Source organism: Pongo abelii, chromosome 7 (assembly GCF_028885655.2).
Source record: "Pongo abelii isolate AG06213 chromosome 7, NHGRI_mPonAbe1-v2.0_pri, whole genome shotgun sequence".
NCBI classification, from domain to species: domain Eukaryota; kingdom Metazoa; phylum Chordata; class Mammalia; order Primates; family Hominidae; genus Pongo; species Pongo abelii.
In genome coordinates, this window is record NC_071992.2 from 93,736,379 (window position 1) to 93,754,568 (window position 18,190).

Genomic DNA, 18,190 nt, shown 5'->3' on the forward strand with positions numbered 1-18,190 from the left:
TTTTTTTTTTTTTTTTTTGAGATGGAGTCTTGCTTTGTTGCCCAGGCTGGAGTGCAGTGGCACAACCTTGGCTCACGGCAACCTCCACCTCCAGGATTCAAGCAATTCTCCCGCCTCAGCCTCCCTAGTAGCTGGAATTACAGGCACCTGCCACCATGCCCAGCTAATTTTTTGTATTTTTAGTACAAACGGGGTTTTACCATATTGGCCAGGTTGGTCTCAAACTCCTGATATTGTGATCCACCCGCCTCAGCCTCCCAAAGTGCTGGGATTACAGGCATGAGCTACCACACTTGGCCTTCTGTTTCTTGAATTCATAATTAGAAGAGGTGTACTTGCTTGCTGATATTGCTCCTATCACTTCTCAGATCTCTGAATTAAGAGATATGATGCTGGCCAGGCCGGTGGCTCATGCCTGTAATCCCAGCACTTTGGGAGGCCGAAGTGGGCAGATCACCTAAGGTCGGGAGTTTGAGACCAACCTGACCAACATGGAGAAACCCCATCTCTACTAAAAATATAAAAATTAGCTGGGCGTGGTGGACGTGCGCCTGTAATCCCAGCTACTCGGGAGGCTGAGGGAGGAGGATGGCTTGAACCCGGGAGGCAGAGGTTGCAGTGAGCCAAGATCACACCACTGCACTCTAGCCTGGCAACAGAGCGAGACTCCATCTGAGAAAAAAAAAAAAGAAGTATGATGCTATAAATGACTAACAGGAAGTCTCTAAAATTTTGCTTGCTTGGAAAAAATAGTAAGTCACAACAATATGGTATCCAGACAAAATTTCAGAGATTTCTGAAACTGAAGATTTAAAAGATTGTGAGGTAATGATTCCTTTCTTTTGCTCTTTCAATCCAAGAGTGTATTCCCTGCAAAAATGAGATGGACTGATGCGAGTTGATAACAGACTACTAGAAACTTGATCACGGGGTACTGTTAATCACAGCTACTAATTAAATGTGTCACTTTTACTGGAACAAAACAATAGTTTCTGATAATTGATATGTGATGACTAATCTTGTGAATATGCTCCCAAGAACAAAAAAAAGATCAAAGCAGTTTGCATTCACATTTACATGGGAAGGATAGTAGTATGCATTCATGACTACCCTGAACCCATGTTGATTCATATACTCTTGTTCTCAATATACTTTACAAAGACATTAATTATCTTGGCATGTTATTAGAGTTTTAAATCATCTAGGTACTTTACATGAGATTAAAATGTTTTTAAATAATTTTTTAGCCCAGCTGTTGTCCTTTGAAAATGTACAACAGAAAGCAGATACATTGCTATAAGGACAAATGAGTTAGGCAACATAACTATCTTCTAAACAAACCCTGCTCTTGGTATTTCTTCATCACCTCACTCATTACCACCCTAGTTTAATCCATTCTCATCTCTTACTGTGACTAATGCAATACCTCTAACTAATCTTATCATTTCTACCCTTGAGTTTCAAACCTTCAAACAGATGCCAGAGTGATCTCTGAGAGAGGGAAATCAATATACAGCAGTCCTCTTTTCAAACTCCTCAATGACTATTCCACTTCCATAGAATTCAATCTAAACAATTCACCATGGTTCTGGTGTCCAATGTCAGTGAACTAATTTTCTACTACTTTGTATTTTTCTGAACTTATCTTCTGCTACCCTCCCCTGAAACAGTCTTCTCTATGTTCTTGCTTCCCTCAAAAACACACCAAGCTTATTCCAACTTCAGGTGTCTTTCACTTGCTACTCTCCTGGGCTGAGAACTTATTGGCTTAGATTTTGCATAGCTTATTCAATCATTTTATTCAGGCCCCTATTCATATGTCAGCTCCAGAGACAGAGTCTCCCGGACCCTATTTAAATTGGCCACATCCATTTCCCTTCATATATATTATCATTTTATGCCTTTGCAATGCTTTATTTTATTAGAACCATCAAATCTTATATTTATGTTTATTTTTTCATTTGTAAGAATCTAATGTATGCTTTAGTATGTGAGTTTTATAAAGGCATGGAGGTATTATTGATGTTTATCACTATATTTCTAGGACCCAAGATAATGCCTACAGCATAAATTTTTGTTGGATAAGTAAATGAACTAAGGCTATTCTATAACAAAGGAAACACAGTAGACATAAAAATTTACATCACTTTGTACTCAAATGTACTTGGATAAAAATAAACATAATCCATTTGTTTCTGATGGTAACATATTTTGCCCTTGTCTACAAAGTATATTTTGGCTAAATATAATTATTAGGATTTTAGAATGCAAGTAACCTTTTCTCCTTTCCGGGTTGGATGTTGAAAGAGAAAATATGCAAGAATCATTGGTGAAATGGAGAGCAAAACATTGAAGTCATTAATGACTTTAATCAACATCCTAAAATCTCTCTTCCTAAATTCTGAGAAAACTCAGATTGGAGGACATGACTTGAGTAAGAGGCTGAAGTGGAGGTCTCCTACCTACATATTTACTCCATATGGTGTGTTAAAAAGAAAAACTTCAGCTGAATTAAATTTAAAGGAGTTTAATTGAGCAATGAGAGATTCACAAATTGGGCAGCCCCCAGAAACACAGAAGATGTAGAGGGATTCCAGAGCAGCCACATGGTGGAAGAAGATTTATAGACAAAAAAAAAAAAAAATGGGAAATGACATACGGAAATCAGAAGTGAGGTACAGAAACAACTGGATTGGTTACAGCTTGGCATTTGCCTTTTTTGAACATGGTTTTAACAGTTGGCTGTGTTTTGTTGGCTAAAACTCAGTGATTGGCACAGATGTGGGCTACAGTCTGTTTACATCTCCACTTGTTATAATTCACGACGTACAGAAAAAACCTTTAGGCTGAACCGAAATATGTAAGGAGGCAGCCTCAGGCTAAACTTGATTAACAGGTGAGACCTACATTTACAAATGTTTCTAAATTATGATTTTGTTCGTAGAGCAAAATACTCTAAGACACACCTCACATACTCAATAACCAGAAGATCAGAGAAAACTGTCAGTTTCTGCCCAAGAAAGACCTGCCAATGTCAAGCCTTTCACTCTCTCTTCAAACATGTAATATGCTCCCACTTCAATCTTATTTTCAGAAGATAATTTCACATGCTAATTTATAGAGAAAAAGCATTCATACAACAGAAACTCCCTCAAAATTATTTTTACTAACTCTCCCCACATCTACGTGTATATTTTTATACCTACCCTATCCTTAAAGTGGAGAAAATATTCCTTCTCAAGTAAATTACCCAGGTTGTGGGTCTGAATCCCTCTCCCTCTTGTTTCCTGAAGAGACTTGCCTCATCATTTAAGCCATCCTTGCTAATTTCAGTCATTCTCTCTCTGCTAGATTCTTCCTACATCCAACATGTTCTCCAATATGTTCAAGTGTATCTAATATTGAAAACGAAAGTTAAACTAACTTGTTTGCAAAATCCCTCTTCCAGATACCATCCGATTTTTCCTCCTTTACAGTCAAACTTATTCTAAACAGTTAATTTTGTCTGGGAACAGCAGCTCACTCCTATGATCCCAGTACTCTGCAGGGGCCGAGGCCAGGGGATTTCGAGGCCAGGAGTTTAAGACTAACCTGGGCATCATAGAAAGACTCCATCTCTGCAAAAAAAAAAACTTTCAAAAATTAGCTGGGCATGGGTGGCATGTACCTGTAGTCCTAGCTACTCAGGAGCTTGAGGCAGGAGGATCACTTGAACCCAGGAGTTCAAGGCTGCATTGAGCTACTACTGTGCCACTACACTCTAGCCTGGGCAAAATAGCAAGACCCTGTCTGTCTCTGTCTCTCTCTATATATATTTTTAAATATATATATATATTTCCTCACTCATCACTCATCTGCTACTCTAATCTGGTTTAAACCCCTTTCGCTTCATCAAAGAAGATCTTGATGAAGTGATTGAATCCTATGGGCTTTGATTAGTCCTTATCTCAGTAAGTTACTACTGGTTTTCCTCTCCCTTTTTCTTACAACCATCTTTTTCTTTCACTTCTGTAATACCAGTTTACCTGATTTTTCTTCTATTTTTCTGGTTTCTTCTTTTTCATCTCCCCTTGAGACTCATCTTTCTCTACCAAATTAATAAATATTGTTTCTCAGGTCTCAGCCCTACACCATCATCTTAGTCTGTGACCTTTCCCTCACATGATTTCAGCTACCCTCATGATTTCAGTTATCCTGTTTACACTGGCAGTTCCTAGATGTGTATCTCTACAGACTTGTTCTGTAAGCTTCAGAAACCTATATCCAACTACTAATTCAGCACCTCCACTCTGGTGAGACAAATATGTACAAAACAAAACCCATAACAGTTTTATTCCTAAAACCTGATCCACTTCTATAGCTTCCAATGCAGTAATGGATCACAGCCAATATTCTGCAAGCCAAAGATCTAGGGGCATCTATGAAATCTCAGTGTCTCATTCCCCATAGAAGTCTTATTATTTATACCTCCAAATTACTCCCAAATCCACCCTCATCTATTTCCACTACTCTTACCCTAATTGAAGCTGCCTACACATTTCTCATTGGGAAAACTGCAGCAGCCCCTTAACTCGTCCCGTCACATCCACTTTTGCTTCATTCCAATTTGTTTTTCATTTTGCACCCAGGTGACCTTTTCAAAATTAAAACCTAATTATGTTTCTTCTTACTTGAATTCGTTTTCAAAGATTTCTCAATTACTCTCTGGAGAGAAAACAGAATCACTATTGGCTAATAGAGCTTCACTCCTAGGGTTGAGGAAAGGTCCTGAAGCACATGGGTTACTATTAGCTGAGCAAAAAGAACATTCTCTTATTCAGGAAGAAGAGGATTGACAGCCAACACTGTCTGCTATCCTACCATTTAGTGAGGAACCCTTCTGAACACATCGTTCTACTGTACTTTGCTTGGTGGCTATTCAGGTGGTTACAGATGGACATATGTAACCAATTTTCATTGACAAGAACAACCTTTTGTGGGATGAGTAGTGACATTGAAATGGCCCACACTTTTAAATAGTCCTTCTGAAAGCTGACCACTACAGTCACAGCTAGGACAAAAAATGCATTCCACCACCTAACCGGATTGCCTTTATTTCAAATAGCACTTCCCTGTCCTGGAAATGTAAATGGTCCACAAAGAGCAGCTAAATTTCTTTATTGTTAGTGTGCTTGCACCTTTTTATACGACAGCTCTAGTCATTCAACTTTCTCTGCCTATTTCCTCATTTTCCTACTGACTCTATTGCGCACACCACAGCATGTCATTTCTCTCACTTTCTTTCTGTTTGTTCCTCACTGTTTCTCCTTTTCCTATAATGCATTCCAGACACATATCTCTGTGTCCTCAATATATGCAGAAACAGCATGAATTCCAATCATCAAGACAATAACAAAACCTTAGAACAGACAAAAAGAACATCCTTGCAATTGTGTCTTGTTTACTGAGTTGGTGGTTTGAATAGACTCTGCAGGGGATTATCTCTATAAAGCTATTGTACATGATATTGAGTTTTAAGGTCACTAAACAGTATGATTGACTGTAGATAAATTGAAACAGAGATGAACTTTGTTTTTTTTTTTTTGCCTTTCCAATCCATATTCTTTGTTCATATTCAATTTTTCAGTACCACTCCCAACCAACCATTGCCCCACTTCTGGATCTCACAGCTTTAAAGGGTCCAGGTCATAGCTCCCTACTGAGCCTTTATCTCTGAATCTTGTGTATCTATCTATGGCCAGTGGCAGGTCTCTGGATTTTGTGTATCTCTATGGCCAGCCGTGAGATCCAGCTATGATATAACGTTTGGCAATGTATATGTAAACTTATCAAAAATTACTGGCTATGCTTCATTTAACTCCTAATATCTGAATAAGATGAATTAAATAAATTTGACGTATTAAGTCAAGGTTATCTATGAGTTATTTTAATAGCTTTCCAGATTATATTTTAGTTTTAACAGCAGGCCCTTAAAAAATAACCCAGTGACCTATATATAAATTTAAAGTGCCCTATTGTGGTCAATAAGTCTTACATCACATAGGGAAGAGAGTGGTCATAGGTACTGGAATCCAGAGGCAGGTCTCAGAAATTTGCTTTAGTCATGTGTGAGTTAAAAAACTGTGTAACTACCACCATGCTACAGAGTGAGTGTGGAACCTGGTAGTCAACTTTGCACATCACATTGTGTAATAGTAAGATTATGTAGATAAGACACATAATAAACACAAACTCAATAAGGTAAATTTGAAAAGTAGATTCACATTTCAAAAAAGGAAAATTGAGTTGGTACCTGCTAAGTATGCCATTTTTTAAAGAAACTAATAATAATTTAAGCATATTTTAATAAATGTAAATTAACTTTTAATATGAATACATTGGCTAAAGTATTAGTTACTCTTTAGGGGAAAGTAATGATAAGAAAGGGACATGACAGAAGTTTCTAGGGTCTTGATAATATTCTGTGAAATTTCATAGAGCTCTATTTTATAATTTGTGTGCTTGTGCACAAGTATGTGTATAGACATATATTTAATTTACATTTTTTTAATATGTCAAGAAATTTGAAGTGATATTTTTTAAAGAAGTTTGTCTCTTTTCCATGTAGGCCTATTCATTCTAATTTTGTATTCCTTTTAGTCTCTGTATTCAACCTGTGAGTGGTCAATAACCAACTTTAGCAGGTTTGCTGAATTGAAAAAAAAAATCAATAAAAAACTCAGTGGTAAATCTGCCCAGACAGGATAAGTTCATAAATCATTGCAACCTCTCTGCCCATGAGGCAGCATCAACACGGATCAGTGATAAGAACCACTTATATCTGAATGCAGTAAAAACATTGATGCTAGACCTAAAGTGTTCAAGGTTCCTCTATTTCTTCCATTACAAGTGAGGGTAAAAACCCAAGAGCCAGACAAATTCATAGGAATTGAGAATTTCAAAACATTTTAGAGATCATTAATCACAACCCTTTCATTTCAAAAATAACTAAATAGTAACCAAGAAATTAAATAACTTGTGTAAGGACTCTCTCAACTTTGTGACAGAAATAGAATCAGACCTCAAGTCTCCCTCTTCTCAAGTCAGCACAGTTTCTGAGTTTCCTCTCCCCCATCCCGAAGAAAGCTCTTAACACATAGTTTCCCCTTATCTGCAGGGGATATGTTCCAAGACCCCAGTGGATGCCTGAAACCACAGGTAGTATATACAGAGTTTGGTACTATGTGCAAATCTATTTTTCCTTCCTCACAGTTTCATGGCTAGAAGATTCATTCTTACCGAGACTTTAGCAACTTCACCATAAGATTTTTTTCTTTATTAAATTTAGAACTTTAACCTTTTTGGTTAAAAGAAGCACTTTTATGGCTTCTCTTTGGCATATACAAATTTTCAGCATGACTAATCTTGTGCTTTGGGTAATTTAATCTGGGTAATTTTAGGCAATTCAAGTAAAATAATAGCTACTTGATTACAAATACTGTGATCCCTCAATAGTCTATCTGATAACCAGGAGGGCTACTAAGTGACAGATTGTATATGCAGCATGAAGACACATGTCCCAGGTGGGACGGAGCAGGATGGCAGGATGGTGTGAGACTTCAACATGATATTCAGAAAGTTGTCCAATTTAAAACTTATGAATTGTTTATTTTTGGATTTTTCCATTTAAGGGAAGACCCATGTATGTGTGTATATATGTGTATGTACATATTTTCCATGCATTCCCACCATATTCTTTTTTGAAAATAAAATGTTTCAGCTGCCATAGAGTTTCTGTATTAATTACTCTCCAAATAACATCTCTAAAATTGCTTCAGAATCATTTTAGCTATTAGAAGGTGTATAGATCAACTATTAAATTGTGGCTTCATGCATTAATTGACATTATTGAGTATCTAGTTTACGCCACACACTGCAAGTAGTGCTTGATACTCAGAAATAATCAGGGAAATGGTATTTGTCATTGTAGTACCTTAGGTCAATTGAGGAAACAGATAGATATTAAAATATTTATCAAAAAAGAAGTGCATGTAATAAAGCATTTGACTCCATTTATGTTTGACTGCTGACAGCTTTTGAAATGTACCACTTCCTCTTCCCTTTCTGCCCTACATCTGGGCAAGCAGATAAGAAAGCCCCAGTGCTCCCTTTTGGTTCCAAAGGGAACCAAAGCTCCCTTTGGTTCCAGTGGGATACACCCATACCATCTCTGACATACACACATATTAGACATACGTATATACATGAAAATTGCCAAGAAGAAAATAGACTTCATTTTTAGCAACCACTCAATTATTCTAGAGTATTTTTGAGTACCTCCTATGTGCTGGAAACAGTACTAGGTATGGCAGTTGACAGTAAACAAGACAGACATGGCCTCTACCTTCACAGAATGAAGGAGGAGATTAAAACAAATCATTACAGTGGAAAGATAAGTGTTTTAATAGATACGTACAGAAAACTGTGGGAGCTTATACATAGGCTAATAAGTCAAGTCTAGGAACTCATATTACGCTTCCTAGAGGAAGTGATATTCATTTATTTATATGTAGCTTTTAAGTTCAGGGGTACACGTGCAGGATGTGCAGGTTTGTTACATAGGCAAACGTGTGTCATGGGGGCTTGTTGCATAGACTATTTCATCACCAAGGTCTTAAGCCTAGTATCCATTAGTTATTTTTTTCCTGATCCTCTCTCTCCCCCCACCCTCCACCCTCCAATAGGCCTTACTGTGTGTTGTTCCCCTCCATGTGTCCATGTGTTCTCATTATTTAGGTCCCACTTATAAGTGAGAACATGCAGTATTTGGTCTTCTGCTCCTGCTTTAGTTTTCTAAGGATAATGGCCTCCAGCTCCATTCATGTCGCTACAAAGAACATGATCTCTCTCATCAACCCAAATGCCCACCAATGATAGATTGGATAAAGAAAATGTGGTACATATACACCAAGGAATACTATGTATCCATAAAAAAGGAGGTGATATTTAGACCAGGACAAAAAGGGTAAGAAGTAGAGGAAGGATAAAGAGAAATGCAGTAACTCTTATTACCTCCTTCTCACTGCCCACCCCCACCACCCCTAACTAAAGTTTATTTATCTCTTGGAATTTTGCAAAAGGAAATTTCCTACAACAGTGTGGCAAACTGTTTTCCTGAGCTAGGAAGGAGGAAGGAATAGAGAAAGTCCCTAGTGGGAAAATGAAGAAAGAGCAGAAGATGAATTTGAGTGTGCCTAAATTCAAAATATAATTTAAAACATTGCTTTAGAGTGATGTCAGTAAAATGGTGGAGTAGACAGCTCCAAGCTCTCATCTCTCCACAGAGATTGCAAAAACAAGCAGAACAGTCAGAACCAATTTTTTCAGAACTTTGAGTAACAGGCAAAGGTTTACTGCAACCAAAAAAAAAAAAAATGGTGGGAAAGCTTGGTAGCAGTTTTACTTGCTTCTGACAAACCCCATCTTCTAATATCATTTAGAATAGGAAATCTGGTATTCACAGGGTGGCAACTAGAAGGAGCAGAGCAGATCTGATTCACAAATGATTGTGTCTGCTCTAATTTGGATGGGCTACATAAAGAGCTGATGCAAGGTGTTCATCTCTGTATTACCTAATTTAAAACTCAGGCCAAAAGAAACAGTGGGCATTGCTCAAAAGTACTGCAAACTGAACAAACAATCATCAGTTGTGTAGAACAATAATGTTTTGACAATATAGTCAAAGCATTATTATCTTTGTGACTGTCTAAGGCCTGTAACAAGTGAGATTTATCCTAGGAATGCAAGAGTGGTCCAACAAAAAATATAATCAATGCAATATACCACATTATTAGAAAGCAGGAAAAATACCCACATGATAATTTCAATTGATGCAGAAAAGACATTGGCAGAATCCAACACCCTTTCACAATTAAAATATAAACTGGAAAACTAGGAATAGACAGGACCATCTTCAACATGACAAAGGGCATTTATGAAAACTACACAGCCAAAGTAATACACAACGGTAAAAGACTGAAAGCTTCTCTCCTTAGATTAGGAACGAGTCAAGGATGTCCACTTTTGCCACTGTTATTTAACATTGTACTGAAAGTTCTAATTGTATCCATAATTTATACCATATACAAAATTATGAAAACTGTTCAAAACTGAACTGTTTGTTCAGTTTGTAGTATTTTTTTAAATCAGTGTCTACTGTTTTTCTGGCCTGAGTTTTGAACCTAAACATAAAAGCTAAAACCATAAAATTCTTTAAAATACATAGGGATAAATCTTTATGACCTAGGATTTGGCAATAACTTTGGCAATAAATTCTCACCTCAAAAACGCAAGCAACAAAAGAAAGAAATACATAAATCTGACTTTGTTAAAGTTGAAAACTTCTGTTCGGCAAAGGACATTACTAAGAAAGTGCAAATGCTACCTACAAAATGGGAAAAAATATTTGATGTCATATATCTGATGAGGATTCAATATCCAAAACATATAAAGAACTCCTACAACTCAACAATGAAAAGACAAAAAAAATTAAAAATAGGCAAATAACTTAAAATATTTTAACTCCAAAGAAAATATACAAACAGCAGTAAACACATGAAAAGATGTACATTATTAATTATTAGGTAAATGCAAATAAAAACCACAATAAGATACCACTTTACACCTACTAGCATGGCTATAGTAAAATATGAAAAGGAAAATAGCAAGTAACGGCCAGGAGGTAGAGAAATTGGAACCCTCATATTTTGCTATTGGAAATGTAAAATGGTATAGCCACTGTGGAAAACAGTTTGGCAGTTCTTCAACAAGCAAAAATGGAATAACTATTTGACACAGCAATTCTGCTCCTAGATTATACACCAAAGAGTTGCAAACAAGGACTCAAACAGATATTCTTACATCAGTGTTTTGTACCATTACTCACAATAACCAAAGGTAGAAACAACCCAAGTGTCCATCAACAGATGAACAAAATGCAGTATGAAAATATGATGGAATATTATTCTGAAATAAAAAGAAATTACTTCTGATATGTGCTGCACCATTAATAAACCTTGAAAACATGAAATATGCTAAGTGAAATAAATCAGGCACAAAAGGACAAATATTGTAAAATTAAATAAAATATATAGAATATGCAAATTCATAGAGACATAAAATATTGGTTACAAGAGCCTGGGAGGAGGAGGAATAGGAGAGTTATTACTTAATGGGTATAGAGTTGCTACGTGGGGTGATGAAAAAGTTTTGGAAATGGTAATGGTGATGGTCGCTCAACATTGTGAATGTAATTAATGCTACAGAATTGTACATTTACAAATGATTCAAATGACAAATTTTATGTTACTTGTATTTTATCACACTAAAATATTCAAAATAAAAACATAATGGGTTTATACTATAAGAAATATACTTTTTTTTAAGATCAATAGTTAGAGGAATAGGTCTCCTTTCAAAGTTTTTGTCTTCTTACTTGAAAAGTGTCTTCCCAATGTACACAGAAGCCCAAATGCAGTAGACAGTGTGTTTGGAACATAGAATAGAATATATGTGAATTCTTTAAAAACTATATAAAGTATTTCAAAAAGAGATGACTAATCCAATGTAGGCTGACAGTTAAATAAAATATGTTGAAAATATGTAGGTCTCTGAGAACTCCTTAACAAGGTCTTAGGATCAAGACACTGAAGGAAATATTCTAAGTTTTAGTATTGTTCTTTTTTAAAAAAGAATTAATATCCAGATGCTCATTTTGAAATAAAACTATTTATTATTAAAAAACCAATAAAAAGATAAATTCTCCAAATACTGTATTTCCAAACGTGTGCTTGGCCAACTATTTGCTATAAAACTGCACTTACAAGAAAATCACAAATATAGTTATTATTTCTTTGTTATAAATTGTAATACAATTTCTACGTGCTATCACTTAAAATGTAAAGGGCTTTTTAAAAAATGTTCAATACTGATATCTTAATTTTTTACTTTCTTTTCTTCTTTTTAATCTATAAATACATTTGATACTTTTTGAAATATACATGTTTTAAATGTTTCTCTTGAAAAAACTTGTATCTAAACAATAAACACCATGTATCTATACACTACATGACATTTGAGAAAAATTAATATCAGCAAAATCATACTATTACTGAATATCTTTTCTCTGTGGCTATATCACTTAACTCTATGTGTCTTTATGATTCTTATTTATAATAACGGCAATATAATTTTGTAAACCTATTTTGTAAGGTAATTAAAAAGAATTTAAATTATGGCAAAACCACTGATAATCAGCATATAATAAGATGTTTGATGAAATATGTAAACTCTCCTTTTTTAAATCAATATTTATAAAATTGTAGCTTTTTTTCTTCTTTTTTAACTTTGCTGGTCTAGTAAATTTGGCAAGAAAACAGTAAACAGATTTTATTCAATCATTTGTCAACACAGTAACGAATTCCCATATTGCTTCAGGATGTAAACCATGTGTCCTGTGAAGCATTCATTGACAAATGCATTTATGCTTTTCTGCTCTATTGACAAGCTTTTAAACATAAAGAATTGGTCTCCATGATTTATATTCTGATTTCACATAGGAAGTAGGCTATGCTAGATAAAAATTTAAATATACTTTTGATGCTCGAGGCTAAATGTACATATCCATCTAAATGAAATTGTGCCTTCCCATTAGAATAGGTATGAATAAAACCTAATATGATATTAAAAGCTTCACAATTAAGGCAAATATTTATATTTATATAAATATGCATATTTTGAAATAGTACAATAAAGAAAAGATAGCTAGATGGAAAATGATAAAGATTAAATTATCTACAATTTAATCCAGTTATAAAATATTAAGCATTAATCTATGATAATGTTCACAGAGAGAGGAAAAAAATGTGTCTCTTCTGCAGCTCCCTCTTAGGATTGAAGTGCCGTTTCTCCAGAAGACCCCGTCAGGTAAACATTTATTTCACATTGGAAAGCACTGTCTTAAGATGTGTTAGTAATTTTAGGCTTCATACCATGAAGATTTAAAATTTAAAAAAAAAATTTGTTTTCTCTCTCACTTAAGCATTTACATGTAGACAGTTTGAGACTAGCACAGTGATTCTGGTGTTGAATAAGACAGAGTCAACTTCAGCTTTTTAATCCATTCTCCCTAGGATGTGATTCTAATCCTTATAATCTAAGATCACTCTCCACCTTTCAAATCCATACTGAATACGCCAGGATGGAGGGAATGGAGATAAAAGGACCCATTCCTCTCTTTGGGACATGACCCAGGACTTCTACAAGTCACTTCTGCTCACACACTAGTGTCCAGAACATAGGCATAGGGAGATGCTAACTAAGAGGAGAGGCAAAGGGAAGTATCTTTATCCTGAGTATTTTTGTGTCTAGGTAAAAATTACAAATTCCATTAAGGTATAATAAGATAATAGATACTGTGGGGAAACCAGTAGTCTTAGCCAGTCCGCTCCTTTTGTCATTCAATTATCAATGTGCATTGTTTTTTCTACAATAAAAATATTTTCGCTTTCTTTCTAAGAGAGATAAGCACCAACCTCATCACCTTAGTGCATCCAGCAAGAAATCCAGGATCCCGTAGTGATTCTTCCCTCTACAAATGTAGCTCTTTGTGGATAATTAATTTATAAATTAAACTTATCTGCTCCCAAAACAAATATAGGATAAGAGTTCACATTTAGAAAAGCATCATGGCAATTTGTACATCCCACTGGACAGCAGTAGCAAACATGCTCTTTTCTGCAAGTAGAATCAATTTCTTTACAAGCTACTTCGCAGCTGCTAGTTCTACTTTCTGCAGATAACTCTTTGCCTATCATCTTCCATAGCTATATTTGACATGAACTTTAAAAAGAATGGTATTTTTAGGGGCTTTTACAGGCCACTTACTGCTGGTGCAGGTTTAGGAATCAGACATTGTCTTAAGTCAGGCTTGTAGTGTCATTGGCAAGCAAGTCCCTCAAACACTTGATAGAGTTGAGATTTGTTTCCAGTTAACTCCATGTGCAAATTACCACAGGCAAAGTTCTCATCTAGCCACAACTTTTTCAACCTCAGGACACGTACTGGCCTCTGTATTGCACTCATTCCACTCCATCCCAACTCTCTTGAGGTTCTCTAAAAGTACAATTTTGGCTAGTGTTTTAGGCTAGGTCTTCCCTACACCCAACACAGAGCCCAAGATTTTTCTTATGTTCAAGTAGCTTATTTGGGAATCTGTTTGCTTGGAAACTGAATAGGGAAGGAAGAAAAGACAGATACACAGATAGATATAGATGTATATCCTATTAGTTTTGTTTCCTTGGAAACCCTAACTAATACAGGTACTAACAGGCAAAGTGAGTTAAATCTTACACAGAAAGGCTGGAATCAGAAGTCAAGTTAGGAGGAGGTGAAGCACCTGCAGAGGTGAGGACTGACAACAGTGGTAAAGTACTATCCTTAATCTGATCTTTGCTGCTGAATTTGCTCCCATTGTCTTGTCTTAACTTTTAAAGGAAAATGCTTGAAAAAGTCTTTAGGCCACAGTGATATTTCCTACAAAGACTACTGTTTTGCAGCCATGGCATGTAACTGCTTCCATTCCACATAGCAAAACAGTCAGATTTTTGTGCCCTGAATGGTCCTGACTTATCATACTGTCAATCAGTTTCAATTACAGGCTGCAGGCAGATAGCACCTCCTTTTATCAAAGCAATATTCCCTTTCATCTCCGCTTGCAGGTTGGCTAGCTCTAGCCTGAGTTCATCTCACTACTGAAGAACTTGTTGCAAGCAATAAGAAACAGCAAGACGACAGCATTCTGAAGATTTCCTTCCATATAGGGAATAAGAGTTAAATAAGCCCATTGCTATCCTTTAAAATGTGAGAAGCAATAGTTTTACTAACAACTTTGCCACAGCATAACAAATATCACGAATTCTTCAACACACTGTATGAGTTACATAGGGCAGGGCCTGTAGGTAAAGAGAAGAGGTCTAATGTTTGGAAGAGGAGAACTAACTAATACAGGAGCCCCAGATGAAGTGATTAGTGAAGTCAGAGGGAAACTAAGAGAGAGTGGCATTGAAGTTATAGGTATCAAGTGCTTCAAGGAGGAAGAAAGTGATTGTGCCAAATGTTCATAACAGGTTGGAAAGTGAGTTCTTAGAGGTGACTACCAGGTTCAGCAATGAGATGGCCATGAGTGACAATGATGGGAAATGCTTCTTATGAAAGTAGATTCCTAGGCTTCTTGTTTTTTAGGGGATACTCATTAATCCCATGGAAACTTTCTACACTCTCTCCTGAAATATAACAAAGAGTCCTTGCTTTTCAGCATAATTTGAAACAAACACTTCTACTAATAAGATTAGTAAAAAAGAAAAAAAAGGTCAATATTAAACCTAATGGCATTATTTACTCAAAATATAATTTCAAAAGACCTATATGTATAAAATAAACTATTGCTAATAGAGACATTTTTTAAATCAAATATTTGCCAATAACAGGAAAGGGCATCAAGTTTTAACTCTTAAAATTATAAAATCTTTAGTATAATCTAGTTTAATGAACTCAGTCAATATTTAGAAAATAGAAATTTTAGTAATAAATAATATTAACTTTATGAAGAAAGTCAAGCAAACATGAAACTAAATTCTGATTTTCTAATATTTCTCTAAGTAGCTCAAGAATATTGTGCTATTCACAATTTTTCCTTTAATCAAAAATTAAAAATAATTATCATCACTCAGTATTTGGAGAGGAGGGAAGAGAAATATGTTGGGAGACAAAGAACTGCGGATTGGATTCCTTGTTGACATTGTATACATATATAACTCTATATTACATTTATGTAATTACATATATTATGAAAAATTATGGTAGACTTTGAACTGGACCATTAAATGAGTATGATTTAGGCAGTTAGTAGATCTGCCCTACTACATGCAAATAACTCCCCTGGTCTCTCTACTCTTTTTATGTAAAGGACAGACCAGTTTTTCCAAGGGGAATTCTTAAATTCATTAGATATGTGGTATTCATTATAATTAGTTTCACTTAACACCACAAAAAGGACTTGTTCACAGGCTATTTTACCCTCTTCTTCCTCTCTAGTTGATTAGCTGTGTTCATTTTTAAATGGAAGATATACTCTAGATATTTAAATGTAGGGCATCTTTCCCTTTCAAATCTCAGAAAGAAAGGCATGCTTCAGTTTCTGTGTGGAGAGCTCTGATATCCTGTCCCTCTTGTGAAGGAGGAAGGAATGCTGCTTCCCCTATTCTTCTTTGTCTTCCTCCTTTCATCAGCATTGAGCCTCTCTACGCTTTTTCAGATCAAAAGATAGTTTGTCTCATTCCAGGACATTCAATATTTGTACTTTAAAAAGTAAATGGAAAAGGTTAATATTTAATAATAAAAATAGAACAGTGATGGTATTAGTTCTTAAATAGCATAAAACGTAGATGCCTTACTACATCAGAAAGCCTTCTTAGGACTTAAGGTTCAATGAATGACAGTTAACAAAAATGTTTTGGCAACTTATTTGACAGTTTTACCAACAGGTTTTGATTCATGATGATGAATCTAGAGCATATATTGGTGCTAGGCATTGAAAATTAAATAATATCAAGACATTTTAAATTGCCTTATTTATATCTTAAAACTCACCTACAAGGGAAACTATACTTTTACAATTTATAACAAGAAAATCATGGAAACATGCATATATGCAAAGAAAATGTAATTATAATACCAACTAATGTTAACTAGTCACTTTGTTAATTGTCTCATACATACGCAGCACTAACATGCATTTCTTTCATTAAATCTGAATATTAATACTTTTAACATGTCCATTTTATAAAGGAAGAAATTAAGGCATAGAGAGATAAATGATTCACCTAAGGTCACCTTGTAAGGAGCAAAGTTAGACTCAACCCAGATGTCTCTGATTCTAATTCCCATGCTTTTCATCACTGTGATACACTGCAGTTGATTAAAGTTAGAATTTGAATTTGAAAACCTAGATTCCAGTTTCTAGTGTGACTACATCACCATGCATTCATGTTCCAGGAAAAAAAACTAATATGTACTGACATTAATGACAATATTACTTTAGATGAATGTTCCAGAGAAAAAGAATACTATTCAAATGTATTTTTAAAGCTTTTTTTTTTTTGGGTTTGACTTTGTTTCCTAAGTTTCTCACACTAGAATAAAAGGAAAAACAGAAACTAAAAAATTAACAATCATGGGTCGTGTGTGTGTGTGTGTGTGTGTGTATGTATGCTTACAAATATGAAAATACAACTTGCAAGAAAAACAAGATCCAAGTTTGCATTTGTGCAAATAGTAAATACCTGGAAAACCAGTGATCTTCAGTACAATTAACTACCACTTTCCTTTTGTCATGAATCAAACAGAGTGTATTTAAAATTTACTGTATTTGAATTGAGGAAAGTATGTCTATGTCAGAATATTTATGAATATAAAGTATGTTCATTCAGAAAATTTAGTAAATATTAAAAAATAAAGAAAATAAAAATCATCTCTTAATGTCCACAATACATGCTATTATTGCCAACATATCATATATACTTGTATGTATAAACATACATATACATAAATGATACATATAAATACTTATACATTATAAATATATACTTATATTTTTAGATATTAAAGTTTTATATATTTTAAAATCATATTTATTGTGATTTATCTTATTTTTAGGATATTATTAGATGTGATTTTTTAAATTTCTATGTAAGAAATCACTTTTAGAGATGACTTTTAATAACTCCTGTGTACGATCTAGTTATGAGCCCTCATGAAGATGTGTTTCAAATGTGAAAAAATAAAATTTTCTAACTAAATACCTGTGGTATAGATCCCAAGGAAAATAAAATAGTCAGTGGCTCTTGATCCACAGGAGCAAATGACTAAAGAGCTCTAATTTTTTAGGTTGGTTGAGCCATGGACAATGGTTATCTGTGGGAATAAATTATGTGAACACTAAGAACTGCAACGTTGGGAGTCCAGTGAACCTTAGTCATTCGATAAGAGATAAGCAAAACTCTGGAAGCTCAATGTGGTGGGTGCACAAAGATCTGGATCAACAGGGGGGTCTCGATCAGTGGATAGCATTACCTAACTGGTGTGGAAGACCATA

At 35.0% G+C, this 18,190-nt stretch overlaps 1 long non-coding RNA gene across 2 annotated transcripts in view; it reads right to left on the reverse strand.

Annotated features, from left to right (window-relative positions):
* Positions 1 to 18,190, reverse strand: part of LOC129061056 (uncharacterized) — a 126,781-nt gene that overhangs the window by 49,394 nt on the left and 59,197 nt on the right. The window lies entirely within an intron of this gene.